This window comes from Lycorma delicatula, chromosome 10 (assembly GCF_047948215.1).
Source record: "Lycorma delicatula isolate Av1 chromosome 10, ASM4794821v1, whole genome shotgun sequence".
In the NCBI taxonomy this organism is placed as follows: Eukaryota; Metazoa; Arthropoda; class Insecta; order Hemiptera; family Fulgoridae; genus Lycorma; species Lycorma delicatula.
Genome location: NC_134464.1, coordinates 104,991,145 through 105,016,243, shown reverse-complemented (window position 1 = coordinate 105,016,243; position 25,099 = coordinate 104,991,145). Strand labels below are relative to the sequence as shown.

Below are 25,099 nucleotides of genomic sequence, written 5' to 3'. Positions count from 1 at the left end.
AAGAAAATTTTGGTAAAGATTTCTTTAATTTTTCAATGTTCAAAGATAGTTTTTTACTTTCCCGTCTAGGTAGGGCTATAGCAGAGCTAGGAGCTTTAGAAGGAAAAGTATTGTAATCGGTCCAATTTGGGCATACGCGGTTCTCATCGGATCTTGACGTTTTGACACCTAAGGAACCCAAAAAATAGGATGGAAATTTTCCGGATGTTAATGTACGTGCGTGTGTTCGGAGTCACACCTTGAATCATCTTAAATCTCCAGAACTATTCGACCGATTTTGACCAAACTTAGTCAGACTTCTGTATTTTTATATATGGGCATCATTAATGCCATTAAATTTTCAACTTAAAAAATCAAGGAGATGAGGCTGTAGAGCAAGGTTACCCTCAATATCTCGAGAGATTTCATCTAATTAAGGTCATATTTATTTTATTTATAGGCACATTTGTTAACAATTGAAAAAATCAATATTTGCAAAATCGCACCACCCCCCCCCAAAAAAAAAAAAATGCTGTAAACTTTGAATCTTTGTTATGATCGCTATGATGGTTGTTTTTTATTTTGATTTTTTCTCTTGTCGTCTAATTACATATGTACATTATTAATCTTTTCTAAATTGACTGCCCCCAAACCCCACCAAGCGGCCGGACTCGACCAAAAGTCATGCATTTTTTAACATATTTTTTCTTTCCCTTTTTTATTGTACTCAAGTCTGTTTAAAAAAAATATATATAAAACTGAATTTGACTCCCATTTTGGAATTGGCGCAAAAAGTAGTAAACATGGTCTTGTGAGTTTTTAATATTTAAAGTTGTTGAAACAGAAGTTTTTTTTTAGTAATACCAGATTTGAAATTTGCTCTTTTAATTTGAAGTCAATATTATTATCTTGAAATTATAACGTGGGATTTTTAGGTATATTTCATTAGAAAGTTACCTATTCTAAGAGTACCATGATCCGACTTCCAGAAAATTTCGCAACCCCCCCAGACCCCAAAACAGCTGTCAGTTCAAAAATTTATATATGTATTTCACTTTTTTGTGGACACGATAACTGCCGTAATTTTGCGCCAATCACTTTCAAATTAATACATTTAATATAAAGACCGAAAATCTTGGTCGATTTCATTAATGGGCAAAATCGGACCATGGAGGAGGAAATGGGGGTACTTTTTCGAAAAGAGAAACTGTCGCTTTAACTTTCTTATTAAGTAAAATATTCAGTTTAAACTTCCTACTGCTCTTTGGATAAGAGCTTAAAACTTATGTAAGGAAGACTTTTGCGATATCACCAACCGTTGGCCCAGGGGGTGAAAAAAATGGGGTTCTGAAGAGAAAAAAAATCATACCTCCCTTAATAGGCACAGTATTGAATCGGTTTAAAGTGATCGTTAGTCCTCTATATATTACCTAAAACTTTTTTCTGATACAACTTTTGATATGACCAACCGTTACGGCAAGGGAAGACCAAAATATTGCTGGAATTGTAACAAGCTTGTCGTATGCTAAACATGTGAAACTTTTTTCATATGCAACCATTGTTGTATTGAGTAAAGTTGAAGTTTTTCTTAACTTAAAGGTGAAATCTTTTTTATTTCCTAGTTAGCACTGGTGAAATCTACTTCCGACTTCCGAAGTGCCGAAAGGGATTTTTTTAATGTGTTATATTATATTTTATTTATAAATAGCCGCGTTACAGGAAAGTTCTACAACTGTTATCAGTTTTTTAAAGTTTAATCGTAATAAATTGTTTTTTTTTTTAAATTATAAAATAATAATAAGAAAAATGGCTATGATTTTATAAATAAAAGCTTTTCCTTTCTTTGTTACTTATTTTTCATTCATTGTTCTAACTAATACTTAATTTCAATTATTTTGAAAAAACAAAAGTTAATTTTTTTACAATAACCACTTTGGCTGAGTTGTTAGTGTCTCGGCATTTCGTGTGGAAATTCCGGGTTCTAATCCCGGGTCAGGAATGGCATCTTTTAATACGCTACCAGTTTCCACCGTGCTAATGACTATATCTTTTGAAGCCCGCACTTTCATAAAAAAAAAGAAGTTTTTCCTGTAATATTATTAATTTTCTTTGTTCTTATGTTTGTTTTTAACAAATAAAACAAGTAATATGGATATTTTATTTGCATTAAAATTGACTTACGCAGTTAACAAAAAATGTTAAATTTGATCACTCCTTTTCTGTTTTTTTAAATCTAAATTTATTTTATTATTTGGAGAAACCAAAAAATATATAACGCACTTATTTTTATCTTTTTTGTGGTATTGTTTTATTTCCTATTAATTTTTTTTCAAATTGAGTGAAAATAAAATGAGGAAAAAACAAATGAGTGTGTTTCATTTTCTAGTTTACTCACCATATATATAAACAATAAATAATATTGTGCACCGTTTTATTATGTTAAAGCAAATTAGTTAAAAATCCACTCAAATGATTGGTTTATTTTTTTGTTAAAACATTTTAAATTAATAAACAAAATTATCATAATTAAAGTTAGAAATTCTGGATTTAGTAAAAGTAAATAATACCACCTTAATGATATTTTAATATTATAATTTCTGTTAATGAATCTAATTACCAAACATTAATTATGCAAAAACAGTGATTATAGTATTTGTTATATTTACACAATAATTATGAATTTAAACTAGCCTTAATCAAACATTATTTTATAATCTGGATTTGGGGTTTGATTGCTTTATTATCACATAGAGTACATATAAAAAAAAGTTTAAAGATTTCGAAAATTACTAAATTTAGAAGTTCAAATAATAAAATTAAATTTAAAAAATCAAACTGAATTAATTAAAATTTAAGTTAACTAAAATTTATTTTAAAAGTTAAATTTCAATCTCAAAAAAATTAAAACATCTTTATATTTTAGCACAAAAAATTCCTTTTTGTATTATTTTAACGAGTAAATAAATAAAAATGTTGTCACTTCACTTAATCGTGCTGATCTTTGATGATCTCTTACCATTGTTGTAAAAATGAAACTTACTTCATTGCTGAGTAATATTCCATTTAAAATGTTTCATTACTAGAGTGTTTCATTGATTTTGTCTACCTTTACTGCATTTTTAAGCCACTTTTATTATTCACATTTTTTTCCTATTTTTTGTAATTTTTTTTACTGAATTAATTTTTTCTGTTCTATCTCCTAACATTGCTATCGACATGATACATAGTGAAAAGGAGAGGGTCACACTTTTCATGATGAGGGGCTTTGGTAAATAGAATTAGCTCGTACATATATAATGAAGTTTGTGAATTGCCCAGTGCAATATTTAATAATCGTAACCCTATTTCAAAAGGTATAGTGTCAAAAAACATCAAACGGTTTGAAGAAATAGGGATCATTAATTATAGGGGAACACAAGAGAAGCCTAAATCTACAACAAACAATAATAAATCGTTTAAGATTATGCAAAAATTTATTGAAAATCCTTATTCCGTGATTTGAACAGAAACACGAGAACATATTATTTGTCAAAGTTCAGTGATTGAAACATTAAGGATTGAAAATTTTAAATTGAAGGGTTTTAAAACCCTTGAATTTGTTCGGTGCAATAACTTAATGAAGATGACTACGATCGAAGGCTTGAGTTCTGCGAAATTTATGATGAAGAATATTTATGCAGATCCTAATATATTAAAGCATAGTTTTTAGTGAAGAGGCCACTAAAAATTTTTAAACGGGAATATTAATTGTTGTCCCCCCAACTTCCAAAAAAATTGGTTTCAACAAGATGCTGCTCTGCCTCATTTCTTTCTTCAGGTACTTGAAATTTTAAATGCATTTTTTCCTCGAAGATGGACTGGCGGAAGGGATGAAATAGAATGGCCTGCGAGATCATCCGACTTCTCACTACCGGATTACTTTTTATGAGGCCACTTAAAAAGTATTGTTTATCATAAGCCGTAAGATATAGATGATTTACAAAATAGAATTCGAGAATTAGCGCAACACATCACTTTTTTGGCCTTCAGTCGTTTGACTGGTTTGATGTAGCTCTCCAAGATTCCCTATCTAGTGCCAGTCGTTTCATTCCGGTGTACCTCCTACGTTGTACGTTCCTAACAATTTGGTTTAATAATCCAAACGGTGCCTGCGTGCACAATTTTATTCATCTTCCTGTCGCTCCAATGTCAAAGCGACTATTCCAGGATGCCTTAATATGTGGCTTATAAGTCTGTCTCTTCTTTTACCTGTATTTTTCCAAATGCTTCTTTCTTCATCGATTTGCCGCAATAGCTCTTCATTAATCACTTTATCCACCCACCTGATTTTTAATATTCTTTTACGGCACCACATTTCAAAAGATTCTAATCTTTTCTTTTCAGATACTCCGATCGTCAAAGTTCAACTTCCATATAAAGCTACGCTCCAAACATTTATTTTCAAAAATGCTTTCCTGACGTTTAAAATAAGTTTTGATGTAAGCAAATTATACTTCTGACTGAATGCTCGTTTCACCTGTGCTATTTGGCGTTTTATATCGTTCCTGTTTCGTCCATTTTTAGTAATTCTACTTCTGAAATAACTAAATTCTTTTACCTCCATAATCCTTTCTCTTCCTATTTTTATATTCAATGGTCAATCTACATTATTTCTACTACATTTCATTGCTTTCGTTTTGTTCTTGTTTATTTTCATGCGGTAGTTCTTGGGTAGGATTTCATGCTATTCATTGTTTCTTCTAAATCTTTTTTACTCTCAGCTAGAGTTACTATATCGTCATCAATAGTGCCCTCTATGAATCGTAGGACCTTGCCAATGGTGAGAGGGCTTGAGTGCTCAGTGATACAGAATAGCTGGACCAAAGGAGCAATAATATTGGGGAGATATCTTTTGAGAGTCAGACTAAGGAATGATTCTTGAAAGAGGGCAACAGCACTTTCTGTACTTGTTAAGGGCGTAGGACAGGAGCACTTAAACGGCCATATCAACATCACTCAATTTTCTGAGTACTGCGCAGTTGAAAGAAATGGAATACAACGGCTGTTTTTTTTTTTCTAAGAAAATTTATCTCTCTGCCTTTCTTGGTAAAAAATACCAATAGGGGACTCGTTTAATAATGCATTATCATCCTTTTACAACCGACTAGTTTCCTGTCAAACGATAGAAGGATATTTCTAATATTTGTTAAAATGAAATATAAGTAAGTAAGCAAACGTTATTAATAAATAATAACCATTTATATGGTTAATAAATAATCATTTTTTTTAATGTAAATTTATTCTATAATATCCGTTTAATAAAAATTTTATAAATTTATCTTTTGATATTTTAACTAAAAATATCAATATATTTTTTTTCAAAATTGAAAGTGTACTGCGTCGCGATTTTGGACACAGACTTCGTACCAAATTTTTATATATACCATTTTTTTTGTCTAAAAAAGACTTTTAAAATGATTTATCACACAAAGGGTGCTACAGCTTAAAATATTTAAGTTAAAATCTCTGGGCCACCCTCCCAAGAAAGGTTTGAATTTCTATTTCGGGTCAGAGAGTAGTTGACCTTATCCTGAAAGGTCCTAAATTTGATGAAAGTCACAGTATTCTATCTGGAACGGTTTTAAAGTTGTTGAGGGGTTTCCATGTTGTTGTGAAAAGAGCAGTTATAATTTTTTTCTAATGTTTGGCAGTCTGTTCAACTTTGATAAGTAACGCCATGGACCAATGAGGTGATATGGATTATACATAAATGATGTGCAGTTTTGTACTAATTCAGACCGATCATTCCTTAGGTATGTGGTTAATTGAACCTAAGCACTAAAATATATCGATATCCATTAATATTCAAATCGGTATAAAATAACTTGCCTTTACAAGAATTTGAACTTCCAAACCATCGATCTCGAAAAACAACTTACTGATTTGCGAAATGATTTTATCATTAGACCACCTAGATGAGTTTTTAAAATATAGTTTTTTCTTTTTTTTTAATGAGGAAATAATTTCTGTTGTAATATTTTCCATTAAATTATATAACATTAAATTTTTAGTTTTTGTTTTGTGTTTCAAAGTATACGAAATTTTCATAATCCTGGCCGTTGACAAGGACCCCGCATTTGGCCTCAATGATACTAAAAGCTAAAAGTAAGACGTAAAGTAATCATGAGATTATACAACGTTTACCTAATAAGTTGGCGAGATTCATTGCAGAGTCACAGCAGTTCGTTCGTAATGAAGAAATTCACGACTATCTTGGATGGTCTTATGTTCGTGACGAGATTAAACAGAAACAGATCATTTTAAGTTACAGACAGCGATATAACAGTCATGTAAATTGCGTCTCACGATTTGTGAGACATAAAAAATGTGCGAATGGATTTTTCAGTTTCACGAAATTATTAATTGCGCCTTATTAAACAAAAATTTAACTGAAATTTATTTTATTATACATCTCGATAATTTACCTCGCTAAAATTTGTTCTTTTTTACTCATTTTTATTATTAACTAAAGTAGCAAACTGGAAATATATCTCAGTTAATTTGATTTTTGCAAAATTTCAATCTTATATGCAACTACATGAAGCCTTTTATCGTAGAACAACCGTATGATTGCTTTTAACTGAATTGGAACATGAAATATTTTTTCGCTGGATACTTCATTTTTCAGCTATTTATATTTTATTACGTATATATCTTATATTGCTTTTTCAGCCTTTTGTATTCTTTTCATTCTGTTGTATTTAATTTATAAACCGCATGATGAACGTTAATTGAGATTAATTAATCATGTTAAGTCTACGAATTAATTATAGTTAAGTAAAAATAAAACTCATAATACCAACAAAAACACAGTATTGATGTGTTATCACAATGACATTCCAATAAATACATCTGTTGATGAAAGATACTAATCACTTTTAAAAGCATATATTCATAATTTCATCGTAACTTTTTAATAAAATAACATGTTATGAAGTACCGAATCGTCTTTATTATTAAAGACAACGATCAATTAGCAGTGAAATTAATTCAGTTTTTAAGAAACTACTTTTAATAATTTGAAAAATCAATAAACTAATTGAAATAAATAAACCGAATAAATAAAAATATTAAATAAATTCCATATTCAGTGATAAATTTATATGAAAAAAACTAACATAAATTTTCTACGGGTCCTGAGCAAAATGGTCATTAACGGTATCGGATTTTCAAGTGTATAACTATAAAATAGAAAAGTTGGGAAAATCTGTTCGTTTCATAAAATCTGAGATTTATGAGAAAATAAAACTAAAGTATCTAAGAATGTCTAAAATAAAAGATGAAGAGTATTATTCGATGCCAGATTTCATAAATCAGTTAAACACATAAAAAGAAAAATAATAATAATAACAGCAATTAATTTGAGTAAATATGTGAAAGAAAATGGTAAACCTATTATAATTAAATACATTATCATTTATATTATGTAACTCTGATGCAGTTTAATATTAAAAATTTTCACCGGAAAAAAATTAATTTGAAGAAATAAATTAAAAAATTTATTTTATTTACTAATCGCTAGATATTGAGTTCAAATATATAAGAAAGTAAATAAAGCTAAAAGAATTTCTCTTGCGTGAAATTTATTTCTGCTATAATGTTATTTTTAATTTTTTTTATATTTATAAAAATGTTATATGTAAATTTTAACTATTATTCAATTTTTTATAAATAATATCCCTTCATTTTAGTCAAATGAAAAAAAATAAATACTATTCTACATATTTTAAGGAAAACGCTAGGGTAGAATAAATGTCAATCTATCAATAGTATGTTAAGAAATAAGAAGTTATCTTAATTGAGACCCAATAATAGTAATAATCCTAACGTGATCAGAATCGAGAATGCAGACTTATCGGTTTCAATCTTTTCCTTAATTTTAATTTAGATTTCAATTTAAAAATTTGAATAACAAAATAATTTTAACAAGAGAAATGAAAGAAACTGTATAAAGGTTTAGTAAAGTTTTCAATTAATGGTCGAAGAATGAAGAAAATTGATTATGGTATCCAAAATGTGATTCCGCTACCATTTACCCGATTTTATCATTAATATAAGTTTCAAAACAAAAATTTATACAAAAAAAATTACAGAAAATAATGTGCTGGTATAAATTGAACTGAGCAGCATTTTTTTTTTTTTTTTTTTTTTTTTTTTTTTTGTTATAGTATTCTCTTTTAAAAATTAGTCATTTTTAGATCATCGATGCCGGCAGGTAAGAAGCGACCCGCGGGTCCGCCGACTACTACAGTTGTGATCTTTGGTCCGCTCCGTGAAAGGGGCAGTTTCACCAGGAGGAACCGGAGTCTTCACCGTTCGGCAGGGCTAAGGAAAGGACCTCTACCTACCGGTTCGGGCGGACAGTGGCAAGGCGGACCAATTCAGCAAGAATATTGCCGAAAAGTGGACGGTGCTTCTACGGCCTGGTTTGTAGGAGCGGCATAATAGGCCATGTCCTGGTTAAGGACGTGGAATCCTTCACGTCACAGGACGAGTTTCTTCTGGAACTTCGCAAGACGATAGATGAGTCGGTCACTATTGACGTGGAGCAGCCGGCTTAAGCTCCACTTACGTGGTTACACAGGCAGTGCCACCAACCCTAGCGGACAAACTATTGTCTGATGGGCGAGTTCGGATTGGTTGGATGTCCTGTCGTGTGGTGCGGCCTACATCCGATGACCTTTTCTTTAGATGTTGGAATCAGGGCTAAATTCTTTTTGGTGCAGACAGATGCGGCCACCATTTTACATGTGGTTGAGGCTGGCCATTTACGCAAGAGTTTCCAGCAGGACCGTAGGTGGTTATCCTGCATGTCAGATGGTCATGCTCTCGGGGGTCGGGGATGTAAGATGGCTCCATCGGCATCTGGAATTGCATCTTCGTAAAAATGTCATGGTATCTCTAAAGAATTTTTTGTTGAAAAAAGTAAAATTTTTTAATTTTTTAAAATGTAAATTTAACTTTTAAAATAAATTTTAATTTACTTCAGTTTAATTTATTTGAACTCAATAAGTTAAATAATTTTTAAAATTATAAAATATATCCCGACCCCCCATTTTTGTTTTTAGTTACACCAGCTTTTTAGTTACAACATTTTTTTCTTATAAACATTTTAAAAATCACACAAACGGTTTAAAATATTACCATTTAAAATATTTATTACCGGTAAAATATTTACCGTTTAAAATATTGTAGTTATAATTCCTGGGTCACCCCTAAAAGGGGTTGAAATTCTATTTCTGGTCAAAACGTAAAATAGTTGATTGATATCTTAACCTGAAAGTTAGAATATTCTATTTGGAACGGTTTTAAATTTGTTGAGGGGTTTCCATACTTTTAACCAGTTCTATATTTAAAATCTCGGTATTAGCCGTCCAAGAAATTAGATATTTACGTGAAAATTATTTCGTATATAAAGGATACAGAATTTTCAAAGAAAAATTGGACACAATATTTATGTGTAACAAACTACAAATTGGAATTCCACAAACAAAAAATTTCTAAATTTTATTATAGATTTTAAATCCGCCTCAGACAGATCAGATAATCTGTCCGATAATATATTTATTATTTTTACTTTTCTGTAAAAATTGAATGGTGTACACCTATGTATATATAAATTTAGAATGGATGATTATTAATTATATTCAATTTTAAAAAGAAAACTTTTCCACTGTAATATGGCAAAACAGATCAAATAAATTTGCATTTAAGAGTTACGTTCGAGTGAATAATCTTGGCAACGTTTTCATGCCTCTTCAAATACATTGACGATGCCAACATTATTTTGAACTATAAATATATGTATATAGAAACTATATATGCTTCTCAAAAGCAGCAGATCGTTTTTTGGAGTAGTAAATAAAAATTTCATTTAAATATTAGGTTTTTATTTAATTCATTATTTTATTTTAATAACAACTTTAACCTCTAGAAAAGTTTCAAGTAATGTATATAATATTTCTTTTTTTTAGTTTTCATTCCGAAAATTATGATTTTAAAAAAAATAGTAAAAGAAATCCTGGTTTTGAAATTTCCTTTTTATTATATATAGAAAAGTATTGAAATAGGTATTGAAATTAAGATTTTTAAAAATTATTATTTGGAAATTATAATTTTCAGTTAAATTTTTACTTGTTAAGTAATAATTTATTACTTTATGAACATATACAGAAATTGTTGAATATGCATAACGAAGTAAAGTAGGTAATATTTATCCAACCAAAGTTAATAAATTTTATGTGGTAATGATTTTATAAAGTAAAATCTGTATTGAAGATAAAGGACAGAATAAGTGGATAGATAATTATTATAAAATTAATATATATACAAGGTGTGTGAGAAAAGTAATAAGACTGACTTTTTACTTACCAAAGTTTTTATTTTTTCAAACAACAATATTTTCCAAAGTAGTTCCCTTGGGCAGCTATACACCGGCGGAGTTGTAGTTCCCACTCCTGGTAGCAGCGCTGGAAGGCTTCAACTGGTAGGACTTTTAACTGGTTGGTCACAGTCTTTTGAATGTTCTCCAGAGTTTCAAAATGACGTCCTTTTAAGACATGTTTCAATTTTTGAAAAAAGGAAAAAGACACAAGGACTCAAATCAACTGACCAGGGGCGGGGTGAGGACCGTAGAATGCGTTTTGAGGTCAAAAATTCCACGGTGATAGAAATGGCCATGTGACACGGGGCATTGTCATGATGAATCATCCACTTGTCTGCAATGTCTGGTCTCACGCGAATCACTCTTTTCCTGAGCCTTTCAAGGACACCTTTGTAAAACACTTGGTTGACAGTTTGTCTTGGAGGAACAAATTCTATATGCACGATACCCCACTGTCAAAAAAGCAAATCGGCACGGTTTTGATCTTTAATTTGCTCATTCGACATTTTTTCGGTCGAGGAGATGACGGAGTGTACCCCTCTTCGCTTTGCCGCTTTGTTTTAGGATCGTACTTAAATATCCAGGATTTATCACCTATGATCACACGATTGAAGAATTCTTGGTCATTGTCAATCCTCTGAAGATCAACAAACACGTCTCTTCTATTGTCCTTCTGTTCCGTTGTGAGGTTTTCGGCACCCAATTTCGCACAAAGCTTTCGCATGTCCAAATAGTCTGTCAAAATTTGATGTAAGGTGAAAGCGTTTAAATTTAACTGTTCACTCATCATCCTTATTGTTAAACGATGGTCTGATCTCACAAGAACCCTCACACAATCAACGTTTTCGTCAGATTTTGAAGTTGAAGGTCTCTCTGAGCGAGGTTGATCTTCAACGTGTTCTCGGCCTTCCAAAAATGATTTGTGATAGCGGAAAACTTGTCTCTTGATAAGCAGTGTTCCCCATTAGCCTGTTTCAACTTTTCAAAGGTCACACTCGGGGATTCCCCAAATTTAACACAAAACTTGATTGCATAACGTTGAAAATTCCGATGTCCATTTTCGTAACACAACAAAACACAACTTCACTGATGGCGCTGTCAAAAATAATGTGCTCATTGAACGGTGTTGAAACTCGTACTGAGCATGTGGAAGGGATGAAAAACCGTCTAGCACAGACCGGTAGACACAGTGTTGCCAGATCGCTCGCGGTGTTACCAATCTCATTACTTTTCTCACACATCTCGTATAAATATTTTACTGTCACCTCCCTCTCATCACCTCTATGACCACTACCCTCTCCAAATGGACAGCAGACCAGAAGAGAATGGAATAAAGTAAAATTTCAATAGAACAGAAAAGATATTTTAATATACCGTGAAATAACATACAGAAAAATTATCGTACGAAATACTCAAAATAATTTTATAAAATAACTGTAAAACTGAAGAATAAATAAATATAAAATTGAAGAAATTCTCAGAACTTAGTTCTGAATACTAAAGATACACTACATGCAGAGAATATAAAAAAGAACACTTATAAAATATTAACTAAAACAAATTATCATTTTGGAAAATTCTAGAAAAAATTGAAAGATATTAATTCGATTCCACAAACGAGACGCTGGAGTGACCCATCTGATGATGAGATCGAGTAATTATGTAACATGTAAAGACATGTTTTGGAATAAATCGAACGAACACGAAAAGGGAAAGGTGAAGGAAACTGCCAGGACTAAATAACAATGAAAATTTTATAATAAAAAAGGGGATCAAAGAAGTCCCTTCTAGCTGTTAAAGTAGAAATACCGAACAGATTACGAAGGTCAGTGATACTAAGATGCAAAAGATTAAATTTAAACAGTACTATGAGAGAAGATTATTCTGACTACATTATATTTTGTCAAATACGTAAAATTCCATTCCAAATAGACGTGTTGTATTCAAGAAGGTTTCGCACCAAAGCTTTGTATAAAAGCTAAAACTTTTGGGGATAACGAAGAGGTCTCGCCAGCCAATTAATAACGTCTTCTACCAACAGGTTGATCAACATGGTCAGATAAATATAGCTTGCAGTCCAACAACACCAAAATTCATTATAGATCATTCATTCTTTCTGTATAATGTGTTCACCCAAAAAGTATCCAAAACATAATAATAATATTATTAATAATTAATTAACTTATTATTACTATAACACCTTATTTATCCAAGTAGTTTGTTGATGTAATGATAAACATTACACTAAATTTAATGAGAATAAAAAGGAATGGGAAATTTCCTCATATCAATCAGACGATTGGCAAAAAAAAAGCCGGTAACATGCCAGGCTGGCTTGTACTGGTCAAATGGAAAGAGCGCTTCTTCAGAATTAAATAATATGCTTGTATTTGTTTAATTTATTCGTATACAACTGTTTAGTATTTAATTGATAATCATTTCAGGTTTAAATTACATTATTGAATTTAACATTGATCGTTCTAGAACATAAAATAGTCGATTAAAGAATTTAAAATTATTAAAATCTACTATTAAAATTGTAATTTAAAACATACTAATTTTATTGTAGTTATCCTAATAAGATTGAGTAGTGTATTTTTTAAATTTAATCTACCAATATTACCAGAAAGTGGGTAGAGAAGATTGGAAATTCTAGTTAAGATAACTTACATCTCTATCCTGTAACCTTATACTTTACATCTCAAAGAAATAATTAAAATTTTATATAATAAAAACCATAATATTATTTTTTGATTTTACTGAATTGGAAAAATTCAATTTCCCACTAGCATTCACGTATAAATTATTTAACTACAAGTTTATATCAGAATACTGTCGATGGATGTACATTTGTTTGTATATTATATATATGTTTTTTTTTCTTGCGGTTGAAAATGAAATATTACTCATTTAAAATTTCTGTGAAAATATTAAAAAAAAAAACAACGAATGAACTGCGGTTATATAACGCAGTTATAAATATTCCCAATTTTTTTTTCTTTACCGTAAAATTAATTAACAGATATATTTTTATTCCTCTTGTAAAAGGAATATTCTTATATTTTTTAATTATTTTTGAAAAATAATTTATTAAATTTTCTTCACGTTGTGGTTTTAATTTTAAAGTTTTTTTTTTCTTTATGATTATTGTTTTTACGTAACCACCCAGTATATATTTAAATAAAATTCTCTTGCAATGATACAAAGAATTCTAAATACACGTATGTATGAGCAAATATGAAAAATAGAAATGTACGTAAAGGAAAGTAAGTAAGTAAGTTTATTCGAATGAGACGTGGGCCAGTGATCCTATTCTAGCAAAGCCGGTGCTCTCAGTGGAAATCATGAATTTTCACATTTATGATCTCGATTATTCTTATATCATTTGATATATATTCAACGTTAGATAGCCTATAAACTATTTATCAAATAGTCAAATGTTTCATCTCCGGTAACAATTGAATTAGGAACTCATCACCTTTTTCCATGTAGCGTAACAAAAATTCCAAAGCAGATCCCATTCGGATTTTTATGTGATGTTCCGTTAAGATGTGCGGGGCACCCGACGTGCACAAACCTTTCTGAAGCCTGAATGGTTATGAACGATGCGACCAATAACAGCTCTTGAAACATCAGAAAAAAGAAAGGCCAGGTCGGAAATCGTTGAACGACGATCTTTTCTGATTTCATCATTGACGCGTTTCAACAAGTCCTTGGTGATTATGAAGGGCCTCCCCGAACGATCTTCATCATGCAAATTAATTCTGTTATTTCTAAATCTTTCACTCTATTCTCGGACATTTCTTTCATTCATTACGTTATCACCGTACACAGCAAAAAACTGCCTACGAATTTCAGCCGACTTAACTTTTTGATGGTTTAAAAACGTACGACTTACGTATTTCACAGTCGGCGGCAACATCGATTTCATTTTATAATGTAATAACGCACACACAAAGATACTAAAACGCGTCAACTTACAGACAACAATGCATCGTGTACATTACTAGCTAGAACGACAAGCAAATCAAGCATGATTTGCTTGTCGTTAGATGAAATATGAGCGCTGGGAAGTGTACCATTCTCACGGAGCTTATTAAAAATTCTAGTAAATACTTTACGATTTGGGACAACACGACCAGGATACCTATGTCGATATTCCGTAACCGCTGCCGCAGCAGTTCCATTGCAAAATCCATAGATGATAATCATGTCGGCATATTCAGCATTAGTGAAGATACGCGGCATTTTTCAAAACAAAACTAAACAGAATTTATATTTTTTTAATAGACTTGATTATTATGCGCTGTAAAATGAATACAAAATTACACTTAACAGTTTTCTGAAATTTTTACGATAAGAATTCGACGTAATACTGCAAACACGATTGATCAGCTAAAGGTTATTTAACACATTACCACAATTAACTGACAATAATGAGTAGTATTTAAACAAATTGTGATGAAGAAGTCAGTGTTGCCAACTTGTTTTCCGTAGGTCTAAAATTATTATACCTACTAGAACATCTGTTTTTTTTTTTTGAAAAATTTTCTTCTAAGTTTTCTTCGGTTTTGTTGTTAATAAGAGTCGACATGTTTAAAAATTTATTTGTTTTCTGTTGACATTATTCACATCAATCTTCTTATAATTAAATTCTCTACAATTTATGTTTAAAAATGTATGATTTATTGCCAAGTTATTGTACATCAAACGTAAAAAAATGTGTTTTTGACCCTATTTTTGGCGTTTTGTATGGGATATCTTAGAAACTGAGAGAGATACAGTTCTCAGACCTATTTTTTTTCGATTTCCCAGCTCAAAAGCCATAAGAAACAATTAAATTTGCCCCTTAATTGATCTTCCCAGAATTTCAGAAAGCCTTAATTTACCCGGAGGAACTGAAACTCGGGCGAAATCTTTCACCCAGTATAACTCGCTAACGAAGCGTTTTCAGACCTACGTTTATATGAACTTTTTTCTTATTTTTAGCCTCTACAATGAGTTGTCAAAGTAATGGCCTATTCTCCTGAATCACTCTGTATAGGATTAACTGTTTGAGTTGCTCTTTCATTTCATGTATAAGTAAGACTTCATTAATATTTCATAACTTTAAAACTTCGATATTCACTTTGAAACACGCATTATTTATGTAATTTGATATCCTTTCTTCAATATTTTTTTTGACATTCCATTTTGGTTTATAAGTTTGAAGAATGTGGTTAAAATCTCTATAAAACCAGTATTGGCAACCAGCGGCTTTGAACTTACGTTTATAATGACCTCTCCGACGCTCGTTTTATTTTCAGTTTCGACAGCTCTGGATGGTGCTTAAAGTTTTTTAGCCTCCTGATGGTAGCGTGCGGACTTTTTTTGTAGACTAACACTGAGCAAATAGGACCGACAAAAAACAAGTGAGAAGTAGATAACAGATGAAATGGTGACACACTCACAACGGGGTAAAGAAGAAAACAGTTTTGCATCTTTGATTACCTTCGAAACTAAAAACGGAAAATTGACAAATATTAGAGCCGGGAAAATTTAATTATTTTGTACCAAATTTTATAGGCTTTCAGAAAATCTCGTCCACATTGATCGATTTCCTTACCGCTGTTGAGATATTCCAGAAAAACCACATAGCTACTCGTTAAAACTTTACTTAAGAGGTTGAAAAGGTGAGTGGGAGAAGTTTTTTCAAAATGAAATTTAGATAACAATTTTCCTTCTAACTGTTAGTGTACAAAATTTCATGATCGTAATAAAATTGTAGATGTTTAAAAGTTAAACGGACACAAAAACATTCTTCTTTGTATATATTATCATTCAGGTGATTAGTATAGCCGGCCACCGTGGAGCGAGTGGCAGCGTCTCGGCCTTCCACCAACCCGGTCCCGGGTTCGAATCCCGCCCAGGCATGGCATTTCATACACGCTACAAATCATTCATCTCATTCTCTGAAGAAATACTTAAATATGGACCCGGAGGTGATTAAAGTGATTAGTATAATTCATTTAATATGTTTTCCATGAATAAATTTGACCTATTTTCATATGTCACGGTGATAAAAGAAATAATCAGATATTATGTTCAAATATATCTTCTTCTTCTAATATATTTATTCCTCCAAGAATAATTAGGTAAACAGTAAAAAATATATTTTTTTTCCAATTTATTACTATTTTGAATATTTTAGTAGTATTTATTTGTAGTTAAAATAGTGATTTTGGAGTTTATACTATAAAAGAGACGTCTTTCGTATTGTAAGGATAAAACACATATATGATTTTCATTCCCGATAATATATACAATCATATCTTTCAATAGAATATTTTTAAATACATATTTTAAACGCTTATTTTTAGCTTCATATTTTATGGATATATCAATTCATTAAATTGACCATTAAAACCTTTTTCAAATAATTATCATCTTTTCTTATAAATTTTTTTATAAGAAAAGTTTTATAAGCTATTTAGAATTTAAAGTTATTGCTCTTTCTATCGGCATCTCATACTGTTTTACGATTATATAAATTTTTTTTCTTTATACATCTAGTTAAATAAATTTTATTTCTCTCATAAACAGCTCATTTTCTTAATTTAACGACTTCTTTTATTACCTTGTTTACTGTTTTATTTTTATATAAATAAATATCATTATTGAAAATGACTACCATTATCCTTATTATTTAGACAGTTTTCTCCAATAAAATCATTTTTATAATAATTGTTTTTTTTTTGTTCAAATTTCAATAATTCCCATTTTAATAATAATGATATAAATTATTAAATATGTTTTTTGTTTAATACTTTTTTGTTTTCTTTTTTAACCTCCGGGACACCGTAAAAATATTACTTCAGAGGATTAGGTGAATGACAATTTTTGTACCGTGTGAAAATGCGTTGCCTGACCGGGATTCGAACCTGGGACCTCCGGATGAAAGGCCGAGACGCTACCACTCGCATCATGGAGGCCGGCTGTTTATTTAATACTAAAATCTGGAATCAACACCGAATTATTAGCATTTACTTATTATATCTCTTATGTTAATAATTTTTTTCAAATATATTGTACATATCAATCTATTACATAATTCTGGTGTCTTAATATGTAATTTAGTATATTAGTTAAACCCACCGGGTTGGTCTAGTGTGGTAAACGCGTCTTCCCAAACCAACTGATTTGAAAATAGAGCGTTCCAGCGCTCAAGTCCTAGTAAAGTCAGTTATTTTAACACGGATACCGGTGTTCTTTGGTGATTGGGCTTCAATTAACCACACATCTCAGGAATGGTCGAACCGATACTGTACAAGACTACACTTCATTTACACTCCTACATATCATCCCCATTCATCCTCTGATGTATTATCTGAAAGGTAATTACCGGAGGCTAAACAGGAAAAAAATATATTAGTTAACTATTAGCCAATTATATGATACTTTTGCGCTTGAAAGAATTTCGCTACAGTTAATGATAAATGCTCTGTTTTTCTACTGTGATTTGTGGAATGTAAAGCTGAATTTTATCTGGTGATGGTTTTCCGAAACGGTGCTTGGGATTTTAGAGAGATGTAGAATGGTGTTATAAGGTTAAGTGATAGAACTATATTTAATCTAAGAGTATATCATCAAATTTGAATACGGAGAAATGCTTTTTGGAGAGGTTTTATGAGACAAACTCTCCTTAAGTTCTTTCAATAGTATATTGCTCAATTGGAATGTTCCTATTTCGGTTAAGCTCCAGGTATTTTGAAAAGCCAAAATCTGATATTTTTCAGAATTTTAAGGATATAATAATAGTTGGATATTAGAAGTTGCCCAGCATTTTTTTCTGAAAAAAAAAATTGCCAGTAACCTCGTTGAACTGAGTTTTTTTAAACGAAACCGGTTTCTCACAATTTTTTATGATGACATTAAGTACATCCCACGTGTTTTTAAATATCATAAAACAAGATTGCAGTTAAAGAGATTATAAAAAGTTTTTTGTATACAGAATGAGGTCAATAAGATTAAAGATGTAATTTGCAGATAACCCCCAGTACTTTAATTAAAGGGTGTTTCGGAAGGTTAAAGAATAAAGTAAACGGTAACTTCAGGACTGTTTTAGTAAATAGATAAAGATTCTATAATAAATTGGATGTGATTAAAAGGTGAATTTACATTGAAGAAAGTTTTATCGTAATTAACTGACTCTTTAAAGCGGGAGCAGAATTAATACGTCTAAAAACCCGTGAAACCCGTGAAACTTTTAATTGTTCTCTGAAATATTATAATGTTCAAGTAATTAAAATAAAAAATATATTATTAATCAATGAATTACGGGATGTTTTTGAAAGCATGGAAGTATAAATATCAATCAGATAATGAAATTATTAATTTTTTTTTGTTATTTGTATGCAGATTTAATTTCTTTAGAATTTTTTTTTTTAACGGTCTAATGATCAACAGTTTTGCTCTGAATTTGTGAGTACATAATAAAATTCTTTCTATAAAATGTAAATAATGTTTTTTGCTTAAATAAACTCATTATTATCATCTTATTACCGTGGCAAATAAGGAAATTAGTGTAAAATTAACTTTAATACTAGATTGTGGATGCCGGTGTTCTTTGGTAGTCGGGTTCCAATTAACCACACATCTCAGGAATGATCGAACTGAGACTGTACAAGACTACACTTCGTTGCACTTATACATATCATACACATTCATCTCTGAAGTAATACCTGAAAGGAAATTCCCGGAGACTAAACAGGAAAAAGAAGAAGTGTAATAAGATTAACTACAAAATAAAATGTTACTAAAAAAAGATTAGTAAGAAAAATCTAAAAAAAATGAATAATTTTTTTTATAGGTCAAATAAAAGAAAAATGAGTTTTCATGAAAAAAAAAATATTAAAAGGAAATTTAAGAGAGGAGATACTGTGAAAAAAAAAAATTGGAAAGATTTTTGTGCGCGTTGTAAAAGGCGAGAAAAGTGGTCAAACGGATATAATATACTATTTTTTATAGCTACAAAATATGGGAAAATGGAGAAATAAATTCATTTCATACACACATATATATATATAGAGAGAGAGAGAGAGAGAGAGAGAGAGATAGAGATAGAGAGAGAAATATATATTATATTAACTTAATCAAGAAACGAAACTGTCACTCCAAATGATTTATTATCATGGTTACTATGAACTTTAAAATATATTTTATTAGTTGTGACAGATTATTCTATTGAAGAGATCAAATAATCTCAATCTTTTGAAAAAATAAATTATTTAGAATCATAACGCCACTAAAAAAGCAACTGCCTTAAAAAAGATTGCCTTAAAATAATATAATATAATCTTAAAAAATAATATAATTTAACTGGCTAAAAATAACTAAAAAAATTTAATTAGTATAGTATCATATACTATTACTTTGTGAATTTGGAACATAGTTGGTTAGAATTTCTTACAACATAAAGTTTCCTTGCATCTGAAACTTATCACGTGACTAATTAATCAGAGGCCACTGGTTCCAGAAAAATTTCATTGGAATGCAAACTTTAACGGGTCAGACTTGCGGACAGCAATTCCTACATATTTTTGTAAGTTAAAAGTAAATATTCCCAGAAATTTAAAAATTGCATGCGAAAACCCACGGGATTGGTCTAGTGGTGAACTGTCATAGTGGTGTCATCGGAAATCAGTTGATTTAAAAATCGAGAGTTCTAAGGTTCAAATCGTAGTTAGGGCAGTTACATTTTCGCGGATTTGAACACTATATCGGGAATACAGGTGTTCTTTTACGGTTTGATTTCAATTAAACACACAACTCAGGAATGGTCGACCTAGACTCTACAAGACTACACTTCATTTATATTCATATATATCATCCTTATTCATTCTCTGGATTAATGTCCTAAATACTTTCTAACTAAGTTAGAAAGTACTTAGGACATCAGTTAGAAAGTACTTACATATCAATCTATAATAGATTGATGTGTTCAAAACAGAAAAAAACAAAATTTTATTTATTGTTTTTTAGACGCCTTTGGATCAATATTAAGAAACATTTTTTGATATTCCTACTTCAAAAATTTTATCATCGGTGCAAAATTCTATCTTTTTCTATTTCCTAAATCATAAATATAAAAACAAAAAAAATGGTTATAATAATTCCACTGTGGAATTTTCTTAATTGTGGACAGGATTCTCAGGAAACATATAAAAAACCGGACAAAACCGACAAAAGTTAAACTTAAAGAAACATTCATATCAACGAATACGGCCACTTTCTCTCCAGCATCCTAAAAAAATGTGTTTAAGAAATTAAATATAAGAATCTCTTTCTGTACCACTTACAATGTAAATAAAATGCTGAAACCTAAAGACAAAACACCTAACAATTAAAATCAGGTATTTACAAGATTAAATGTAATGATTGCAAATATTTTATATAGGCCAGACAGGAAGGTATTTTATAAAACGGTTCAAAGAACATCTGCCTAAACACAATTTTGGTTGTAGTAGATTTAACTACATGCACCACGTTATGGATTGCGGTCATACTTACTTTGATTACGAAAAAAATTTCCTACCACTGCATATATGTAATAAAGGTACATGGATGATGCTCTAGAGCATTGATTCACAAACCTTTTCGCCCACCCACACTGTGAATCAAAACTTTTCTAGCTCCCTCCAAATTTTTTAAATCTACAATCTATTAAAAATAATAACTTCAATTGCTGTTTTTAAGATGCGTTTTTAAAAATAGCGAGTGCAATTATTGCTTTTAAACGTGGCATTTCCTATTTTTCAGTTTAAACTTACAATTTAAATGAGAGCGATTTCTCTGATTTTTTTTTTAATTTGATGATTTTTGAAATCTGAAATATACTGTCAAAAAGTAAAGTATTCAAGATTTAATTTTTTTTTAATCTTCTCTCTGTAAGCTTCTTATTTCCAAAGTTAAAGTAGTTTGAGTAAAATCCTTTTTTATCATAAAATATAGGAGTCCCGTTAATTTTGTTACTAGTGTTGTAGGTATTTACTTTTAGTTTGAAATATCAGAAAAATATAGTTTTTGACATCTCCTTCCTAGACCCCCTGAACGCTCCCAATTTGCTGTTGGTCTTCTACCCCCCCCCCCCCTCCGAAGGCCTTCAGCGCCACAAGGAGCGTTAACGGCCACTTTGAGAACGAATACTCTAGTGGAATATGAGATTTTATAAATCTCATAAAAATAGATCAGTTCATGTATTGAACGGAAATTTTTAAACTTCCAATCCAATTCGCGTTCTGGCGATAAAATCAGTGGATGGCGGTAGTTAATAGCAGTGGCTGCAATAAATGAGTTCTTCAGTCCCTCTACGTTGATGACGGTGTGCATACGTCGCGTTTGTGTGTGGTTTTATGTGTTATGACTTTGTGTATATATGAGTACGTGTTTGTTTTTCGTTTTTCATTATATCTTGCTGTGATGATGACCTCCAGTGATTGATTTTCTGAGGACGGAACAGAATTCCGAAACACGTTAAAAGTAGTATTAGATATCATATAGAAAGTATACATAGACGGATATGATTTATTAAATTAATTTATATATTACAAATTCAACTTGATCAAGCTTGTAATAAAATCACAGAAAATCGTTTACTAGCAATTTACATCGTACTTGAGCTCACAGTTATATGAAAGATAAACGTATACTAGTTCCAACATAGAGAAATTTTTACAAAATGATCGATCAATCACTGTCTACAGTAATTGAAGAGAATTAATCTCTCGAAGTTGTCAAGTATTACAGTAGTTAGTTTTAACAAAATTTTTTTTTTTCATTTTGAATTATTTTGTCAATATATTACCTTGAAAGGTTTTTCTTTTTAGCGTTTTTGCAATTATGGATCTGACATGTTAGCACCTCTGAATAAATTATCGGTGAACTGGTTTCAATTTTATTTATTTTTAACTACTTTCCCGGCTTTTATCTCGGATGATCAAGATGAACCTTTTTTTAAAATAAATTATATTCACATAACGATCAACCAAATCTATATATCATCTTTGGTAATCATGTAATTTTGTGTTTACGCAAATTTATGAATTTGATTGTTCATAAATTTTTTTTTTTTTTCTTCAGTCATTTGACTGGTTTGATGCAGCTCTCCAAGATTCCCTATCTAGTGCTAGTCGTTTCATTTCAGTATACCCTCTACATCCTACATCCCCAACAATTTGTTTTACATACTCCAAACGTGGCCTGCCTACACAATTTTTCCCTTCTACCTGTCCTTCCAATATTAAAGCGACTATTCCAGGATGCCTTAGTATGTGGCCTATAAGTCTGTCTCTTCTTTTAACTATATTTTTCCAAATGCTTCTTTCTTCATCTATTTGCCGCAATACCTCTTCATTTGTCACTTTATCCACCCGTCTGATTTTTAACATTCTCCTATAGCACCGCATTTCAAAAGCTTCTAATCTTTTCTTCTCAGATACTCCGATCGTCCAAGTTTCACTTCCATATAAAGCGACACTCCAAACATACACTTTCAAAAATCTTTTCCTGACATTTAAATTAATTTTTGATGTAAACAAATTATATTTCTTACTGAAGGCTCGTTTAACTTGTGCTATTCGGCATTTTATATCGCTTCTGCTTCGTCCATCTTTAGTAATTTTACTTCCCAAATAACAAAATTCTTCTACCTCCATAATCTTTTCTCCTCCTATTTTCACATTCAGCGGTCCATCTTTGTTATTTCTACTACATTTCATTACTTTTGTTTTGTTCTTGTTTATTTTCATGCGATAGTTCTTGCGTAGGACTTCATCTATGCCGTTCATTGTTTCTTCTAAATCCTTTTTACTCTCGTCTAGAATTACTATATCATCAGCAAATCGTAGCGTCTTTATCTTTTCACCTTGTACTGTTACTCCGAATCTAAATTGTTCTTTAACATCATTAACTGCTAGTTCCATGTAAAGATTAAAAAGTAACGGAGATAGGGAACATCCTTGTCGGATTCCCTTTTTTATTACGGCTTCTTTCTTATGTTCTTCAATTGTTATTGTTGCTGTTTGGTTCCTGGATCATAAATTAATGACGATAAAAAATAAAAATATTCAATAAGGAAAATCTATATCCATTAAATTATTTAGAAGAATAATGTAATTTTTTCTTAGAATTTTTTTTTGTATTCCAAGTTCAGTACAGCCCCGCTATAATGCGGCTCGATATACCGCGGATACAGATATAACGCGGATTATAATCTGTCCCCACAAAATATCTGAAAATATAAAATACTATGAAGAAATTAGTTACTCTATCATCGTATTCGATATCGGTGTAAAACCCACCGTAAATCCTTTGAAATTGTCAACAGTACGCTTCTAATATAACATCTGTCAATTAATCACGACCAATTTTAAAGCCTTGGAATTCCCAGAAACATGATTCAATAAAACTAAACTATGATTCTAATACAATAATAGGAGAAATTCTTATGATATACTGCATATGACTCGTTTCTTGTAACAGCGATACGATCATCAATGTGCTGGCTGTACAAGGCGCAGTATACAGTGTCTGAATGTTATTACGTATTGTGATTTATTCCGAGCTGCTTTTACTGTGTTTATCAGTATCGTTAAGTTTTATTACGTTGGTTAATTTATTATATTTTGTAGCGTTGTTTTCTTTCGTATTTGCCTAACATGTTGTTTAAACGAAAAACATATTCTGTAAAGAAATTGTGATTTAAAATTTACTTCTTGAAATAACGCGGTTAGCTTATAACGCGGATGCACGTAAGTCCCAGATAACCGCGGTATAGGGGGGTTACACTGTATTAACAATTCTAGAATATATTCTGTATTCTTAGTATTGACAATCTGTTCTCTGTTGTACTCTGTAAAATAAGTTTTTTTTTTTTTTTTTAGTCGACTGAATATCTTAATTTGTTTTTACATTGTTATAAATACAAACTACATATTAAAAATCACTATAATATTTTGTAAAAGAAAGCATTCATTGGACAGAATTAATAATGATTTTTTTTTTTTTTAAATATATAGATTTTTTTTATCATACGAGCGTCACAATAACTTTAAAATTTTTTTTTTTTGTGATTTTCAGCCTTTATTATGGGTACACTTTGTACGTGAGGAAATGTGGAATAGGTACAGAAAAATAAAATTTTAAATATAAGATAAGCTTCATTTTTTTAAAGATCTATTAGTGTATTTTGCCTTTTGATTTTAACACTCGGTAACTTCATTTTATAGTGTAATCCATGTCATTTTGTGATATTAATTAATATGAATATTTGAGATTTACCACTTACAGAAAAAAACAGCGGTTGTGTTTTTATAGAAAAATAATGGTCTTTTGAATTAAAATAAAAAATCGGCACTTCATTTTTAAGCTCTATTTGTATCTTTATGATATTTTTTTTTTTTTGCAAAACGATAACCAAAAAAGTTTTAATATATATATATTCTGCTAAGATTTTCATAATCTTTATTGAGAAAATTTATCTACTTTTCTTAGCTTTCTCATAATTAAATCACATATTGACGCGTTTCGGATATACCCTATTTTCAAAACTCATTGTACCGGCACTTGTACCACTTGTAAGAACTTGTAAGGTCACGCCTCTTATCTCACTCTTTAATAGAAAATTAATGCATATAAATTTGCATCTTAATCAATATTCTA

At 30.5% G+C, this 25,099-nt stretch overlaps 1 protein-coding gene across 1 annotated transcript in view; it reads left to right on the top strand.

Moving 5' to 3' along the window:
- The window catches only part of LOC142331395 (RYamide receptor-like), a 989,745-nt gene that overhangs the window by 209,173 nt on the left and 755,473 nt on the right, over positions 1 to 25,099 (top strand). The gene's annotated exons all lie outside the window — the stretch shown is intronic.